The sequence below is a fragment of the Phascolarctos cinereus genome, unplaced genomic scaffold (assembly GCF_003287225.1).
Source record: "Phascolarctos cinereus isolate Bilbo 61053 unplaced genomic scaffold, phaCin_HiC Scaffold_4;HRSCAF=312, whole genome shotgun sequence".
Classification (NCBI taxonomy): domain Eukaryota; kingdom Metazoa; phylum Chordata; class Mammalia; order Diprotodontia; family Phascolarctidae; genus Phascolarctos; species Phascolarctos cinereus.
This window is the reverse complement of record NW_027555847.1, coordinates 560,621,017-560,628,600: the sequence shown is the minus strand read 5'-3', so window position 1 is coordinate 560,628,600 and position 7,584 is coordinate 560,621,017.

Below are 7,584 nucleotides of genomic sequence, written 5' to 3'. Positions count from 1 at the left end.
CGGGCATCAACATGGAAGATCATAGAGCCAGAGCTGAAACAAGCCTCACAGGCCATCTAGCCCAACACCAATGTTTTGTTTTATTTATATTTATGTCCCTGTATATATGGAACCATACAATGCATACCTTTACATAGCAAGTTCTTTGTCCAGAGGTGGATAGCGTTTTCCTTCCTAAGTCCTTCACAGTGGATTTGAATGATCGTTTTCCTCAAAATAGTTTAGTCATTCACAGTTACTCTTCGAATAATATTGCTATTACTGTATACAACAATCTCTTGGTTCTATTCATTCTATTCTCCATTATTCCATGCAAGTCTTCCCATGTTTTTTCTAAAACCAATCTGCTCATCATTTCTTATAGCACAGCAGCATTCTATTTGATGGGCATCCCCTCACTTTCCAAAAATGAGGGCATCACCTCACTTTGCCACCATAATCATAATTTTACAGATCGAGAAACTGAGGCCTAAGGGAAGTTGTGGGACTTGCCCAATGTTGGTCATACAGGTAATAGATATTAGAGGCAGGATTTGAACTGAGGTCCTCTGGCTCTAAAGCAGGGTTTGTTAACTTGGCATCCACACATCTCCAAGGGTTCCATGGAAAGATTTCCTAGGTCTCTGAACTTGAATGAGAAAAAAAAATGACATTTTAATTCTCTCTAACCTCTAACTAAAACTTAACATTTTTTCTATTATGAATGTAGAAAACCAACATTTTCTAAGACACACATAAGGTTAAGAACTCTTAGTTTAGAGCCAGTGATCTTTCCATCTGTGTCATTTTGTCTCCAAGTGGGAAAGCAAAAGATAAGGGTCTCAATTGAAAAAGAATCAACAGATACCTTTTAGTGAGTTGGGAAAAGTTGGGAATACTGAGAAGGAGGTCAATTCAGATTTCCCAATATTTGTTTCATGTTAAATACATACCACTGCTATGGTCAAAATTGTGTTATATAAGCCTTTCACATATTAATACCATTGTGATGGGGGTTAAGAGGGAGTCTCTGTGATTGGAGTAGACTCCGGGAGAGTTAACAGCAGCCCAGTCACTCAGCTACTTTCTGCAATAGTAGAACTGAAGGTCATTACAACTCTTATACTGCGCAAGGAGGAGAGAAAGTGAAAACAGGATGTCATAGTTCTCTTGATGTTAATACTGAATGATTTACATACCCTGATTCTTTTACAAACTAAAGAAATGCCAGTTTTCTCTCCTTTTGTTTCAGAAAGGGTTTGTTTACTAAGCTAAGGGTAATTTTCTTCAAAGTGAATAGGTTTTTTACATTTCCACTGGTTGCAAGCAAACATTTCTGTACTTCATATATAATCTATATCAAAATGCTTACCATCTTAGGGCGCAGGGGAGGGAGGCTGGGAGAGAAAAATTTTGGAACTCAAAATTTTATTTAAAAAATGATTGTTAAAATTTGTCTTTGCATGTAATTGGAAAATATAAAATACTATTTAAAAGAAAAAAATTGTTTCTATACTTTTAAAAACCAATAAGGAGGGGTGTGTTAGTAAATGTTTAATAACCAGCCTTCTGGAAGAAAAAAAAAGTATGCAACACACTAAGTTTAATTTGCATAAACATTTTCTATGCTACTTTCTACTCTAGATAACCTGCAAAATAAAAAATCAAGCTCTGATTTGTAGCATTTGCTGATTTCCAAGGTGTAAATGCTCACTTTGAAAACTGAACAGTTGGCTCTCCCTAACTTGTTTGAGCTGGCTCCAATACATTCCTTGTTTTTAAAAAAAATATTAATTTATTTTTAGTTTTCAACAATCATTTCCATAAGCTTTTGAGTTTTAAATTTTTCTCTCTCTCCCACCCCACCTCCCTCCCCAAGATGGTGTGCAATCTGATATGGGCTTTACATATATATTCCTATTAAACATATTTTCACATTAGTCATGTTGTAAGGAAGAATTACAACCAATAGGAAGAACCACAAGAAAGAGGAAACAAAACAGAAGGGAAAAAAAGGGCAGATTGTATGCTTCAATCTGCATTCAAACTCCATAGTTCTTTCTCTGGATGTGGACAGCATTTTCCATCATGAGACTTCTGGAGATGTCGTAGATCCTCGTAATGCTGAGGAGGGTTCAGTTTAACAATCTTAGTCATTGCATAACATGGCTGTTATTGTGTATAACGTTCTCCTGGTTCTGCTCACTCCACTCAGCATCAGTCCAAACAAGTCTTTCCAGATTTTTCTGAAGTCAATCTGCTCGTCATTTCTTATAGCACAATAGTATTCCATTACATTCATATACCACAACTTGTTCAGTCATTCCCCAATTGATGGGCATCCTCTCGATTTCCAATTCTTTGTCACCCCAGAAAGAGCTGCTATAACCATTTTTGTACATGTGGGTCCTTTTCCCATTTTTATGATCTCTTTGGGATACAGCCCTAGAAGTGCTATTGCTGGGTCAAAGGGTATACACATTTTTATAGCCCTTTGGGCAGTTCCAAATTGCTCCTCAAAATGGTTGGATCAGTTCACAACTCCACCAAAAATGCATTAGTGTTCCAATTTTCCCACATCTTCAACATTTATCATTGTCCTGTTTTGTCATATTAGCTAATCTTATAGGTGTGATGTGGTACCTCAAAGTTATTTTGATTTGCATTTCTCTAATCAATAGTGATTTAGACCATTTTTTCATATGACTATAGATGGCTTTAATTTCTTCATCTGAAAACTGCCTGTTCATATCCTTTGACTATTTATCAATTGAGGAATGACTTTCAATACATCTCTTCTAAGGATTGTTGGACACAACATTCAAGCAGGTGGGCAGTTTCCTTTTTGTCCAGACCAGTGATTTATAAGTATGGGATACTCCCAGTGTGGACACTCTCTCCTGTGCAATATGCAAATAGACAACTCATTTGCAGCTGATAGTATTCAAAAGTTGCCTAGAGCACTGACAGGGCAAATGCCCATGGTCTTTACTTATGGTTGTTATATACTTATAGCATATGTCAGAAACAGGACTTGAGCACAGATCTTCCTGACACCTAAACTTCTCTTCTATGCAATATTCCACTCTACATTTCCTCTGTTAGTTAATGGCACAGCTTGTGTGGATTAATATTCTCTGCCTGCTCATAACCAAGACAATAAAGGTTTCTTTATTATCTTCTCTCCCCTTCCCACCTCCCCTCTCCCCTGTAAAATTTAAAGTCCTTCAAGGCTGGCACTCTTTCATTCTTTGACTTGAATTCCTAGCCTATAGAACAGTTCTTGAAATGCAAAAGGTTGCTTCATAAAGGCTTGCTAATTGATTGATTTCTTTTTTTCTTTTTCTTTTTCTTTTTTTTTAAATCTACGTTTTGTTTCTGCAAGAACCACAGATTCTGAAATCTCCCTCATCTACCATTTCGCTAGTAACTGCACAGGCAAACATCTCATCCTTTCCACAGCCTCTGGGCAGACCTGAATTGAAAATAGGTAGGCAGAGGTAGCTAGGTTAGTCAATGGATAGAGTCCTGGGCTTCAAGTCAGGAAGACCTGAGTTCAATTGCAGTCTTGGATGCTCACAAGCTGTGTGACTCTGGACAAATCATTTAACCTGTTTACCTCAGCTTCCTCAACCATAAAACAGGGATGATAATACCATCTACCTCAACAGTATTGTTGTTGGGGATAATAATAGTTATACTACTTTTCTCACAGATTTGTTCCAAAGGCACTTTGCTAACCTTAAACCACTATATAAATAATAATAATTAATAATAGCAATAGTTATCATTATAACTAGCATTTACAGAGCTCTTTAAAGTTTGCATGCCACTTTCTAAATATTATCTCATTTGGTCCTCACAACAATCTTTAAGGATATTGCTACTATTATCCCCATTTTACAGATGACAAAACTGAAACAGAAGTACAAATTGTAAAGTGTTTGGCACATATTGTTGTTCAGTTGTTTCAGTCATGCCTGACTCTTCATGACCCCATTGGGGGTTTTCTTGGCAAAGATGCTGCAGTGATTGGCCATTTTCTTCTCCAGCTTATTTTACAGATGAGATGTTTGACACGTGGTAGGTTTTATATACGTATGTCTTCCCTTTCCTGTGCCCCAAACTAAATTAATACTGAAAAATATTGTTGTTTGTCCTTCATTTTTAAAGAGGACCATGACATCAGGAAAGGATGTCATGACTTGCAAGTGAATTGGTTTTAAGTGAGGGAGGGATATGCAAAGTCACCAGTCTCACTTCTCCTCTGAAGCCATCTGGGTCCAGTGGCCAGATATAAATCAGGACAACTAGAGATGGCCCACGATGCAGTGAGGAACCTTGGTCTTTTCAAGCTAAGGTCTTTAACAGGTCTCAGTTTTTCTGAGGCAATGTCCATAAAGTGATTAAGGCTTAATAAGAAAGTAATTTCAGAATGAGAACTATCCATCCATTTTTTTTGATTAGGAGATTTCCACTAGTTAGAAACTTAGGTTCATAGAGCTAGAAAGGCTTTAAGGAATATCTAATTCAGTTTCCTAATTTAATGATGAGAAAACTGAAGCCTAGAGATTGCACAAAGCCGTTAACATAGTTAGTAGCCAAAGAGCTATTAGATCTGGCCAACGTCATATGCATGTTCTTATTGCTCATTAGTCTTTTCTTGAGTTTGTATATCCCCAGGTGCCTTCAGCCAATCCTTATATAACATGGCTTTGAGTTCTTTCATTATTTCCTTTAGTTTCCTCTGGACATATGCCAGCTGGGAAATATCCTTAAATACATTATGTTTATGAGCAGGCAGAAAACATTAATCCATGTAAGTTGTGCCATTATCTAATGGAAATATAGACTTAGAATATTGGATAGAGGGGAAGCATAGACATCAGGAAGATCTGTGTTCAGGTCTTGTCTCTGACATATGCTATAACAATTTGACAAACATCAGAACTAACCAAAATATTTTGATTTTGGTTTGACCAGGCCCTAATAAAGTGGGTTCATTGCCTCTCTCACCCCAGACATTATATTTCTAACAATTTAAAGCCCAATTTTGCATTAGGTTTGGAGAGGTTTAGTTTTTCCTTATTTTTGTGGGTTTTTTGGCCTGCCACTCTAAGCTGTTGACTCATATCGATTTTGTGATACACTAAAAAAAAATTTTTTTTAAAAATGCAGTCTTTTTCACATGAACTACAATGCCAGATCTCCCCCAATTTGTACTTCTATTTCAGTTTCCTTATCTGTAAAATGAGGATAATTATAGTACATATCTCTGAGGATTGTTGTGAGGACCAAATGAGGTAATATTTATAAAGTGGTTTGCAAACTTTAAAGTGATATATAAATGCTAGCTGTAATAACTATTATTATTATTAATTAGTAGTAGTAGTAGTACTGGTAGTATAGTGGTCTAAGGCTAGCAAAATGCCTTTAAAACAAAGGTATGAGAAAAGTAGTGCATGTATCATTATCCCCATTTGACAGCTGACATTTGTAAAGCTCTCAATTTACATTATCCCATTTGATCCTCACTAGCAAGTGAAGTGCATGCTACTATTATCCTTGTTTTACCTATGAGGAAATTAAAAGATCAGATGACTTACCCAGGTCATACAGCTACTAAGTATATAAAGCACATTTGAATTTAGGGTTATATAACTACCAGGTATTTGAGGCAGCGTTCAAACCCAGATATTTCTGATTCTAAGTGTAGGACTCTATCTATGAGTCAGGCTGCCTCTAATACAGAGCATCTTAACCTGAGGTCTGTGATTTTTTTTTATTTGAAAACCATATTTTAATATAATTGGTTCCTTTCATAATCTTATATATTTAATAACATTATTCTGAGTACATGGGCTTTATCATACTGCCCAAGGGGTCCAGGACACACAAAAAGGTTAAGAATCCCTGGTCAAAGATGAGGAAACTGATGAGATGTGAGATCACTTGCCCGTCACTGCATAGCTAGTATCTCTGGTGACATCTGAAGCCAGGTCTCCTGACTTCAAGCACTCTTATCAATTACAGCACATGGCCTAGTTGACATTGATCCATTACACAACATGCTGATTTCAGTTGTTTAACCAGTTCCAAAGCCGACTAGATGACCCATATTTCATTATCTTGTCTTCTGGGCCATTGTGAAATACTGTTCAGTTCCTCCCTGAAGTATGGGTCTATGGCGTTTCCCTGATGAACCAGTCTAATGACCTTATCACAGAAGAAAATGAGGTGACTTGTCTTTGAGCAATCCTAAACTGGCTCATACTGATGCCATTTCCTTGTCTCATAAACTATCTGTCTAATAAACCATTCTTGTTTTGTATTGAATGAGAGCTGAACAGATAATAGTGTCAAGGGAAAGGTTTTTGGGTGCATATCTGAAGGCTGAATAGAAGGAGCCTGTGAAGGGCAAATGGCTGAAGACATCGAGAAAGGTATAAATGGTATAGATGGGACCAAGGAGGACCAAAGTCCCTTGAAAACTAGAAAGAGATGGAAATTCACTATACAGGGAGAGGAGTTCTTTTAGAAAAGAGGAAAAATGTTGAAATTTTGTGGAAGGAGAAGAGGGCAAAACAAGTGACGGGTGAAGAAGGGTAAGGTGATAGGATTCAGAGCTGGATTACTTTAGTGACCATATGTTTTACAGGTGAGGAAACTGAGGCCCAGAAAGGTAAAACAACTAGCCTAAGGTTTCCAAGAAAAAAAGGAATATATGAGGAGAAAGATGTAAGGAAGTAATTGAAACAAAAAATAAGTGCATATAATAATAGCATTTGCATGATATTAAAGTTACAAAATGCTTTACAAATATTATTTTATTATCACAACAACCCTGGGAGATAGATATTATTCCTATTTTACAGATGAGGAAACTGAGGCATACAGAGCTTAGAGCATTTTGGCCAGGATCGGACAACTAAGTATCTAAACCTAAATTTGAACTCAGATCTTCCTCACTCCAGGTCCGGTACTCTCCATTTTGATACCTAGCAACCTCCAAAATGATAAAAGCCAGAATTTATACAGCTCTTTAAAGTTTGCAAATCACTTTATATATGCTATATCATTTGATCCTCACCACAAACCTGTGAGATAGGAGCTAACATTATCTCCATTTTACAGATGAGGAAACCAAGGCACAGAGAGGTTAAGTGACTTGCCCAGGGCCACACAACGGAGAAGTGTCTGAGGCAAGACTTGAATTCTGGGCCTAGCTGGACTGCTTCAGCTCCTCTCTGTGGCTTTGGGAGACCTTTGAGGAAAACTTCCTTTCCAACAGCTAAGAGATGTTCCCCCTTAATTGGTCAGCTGACGTGTTGCTTATGATGACTCGCAAATTCTTAACCTTTTTGGGTGTCTTGGACCCCTTTGGCAGTCTAGTGAAACCTATGGACACCTCAGAAAAAATGTTTTAAAATGTATACAATGAGACTGTTGTTGATTATCTTTCATTTTTGGAAGACCAATGACATCACAGGTGATGTCTTGACTTGTAGGTGAATAGCATTTAAGTGAGGCAGAGTTGCCCAGAATCATCAAAGTCCAGTGGCAGGACAAAAGTCAGGACAACTGTGAATGGCCTGGGGTGCAGTG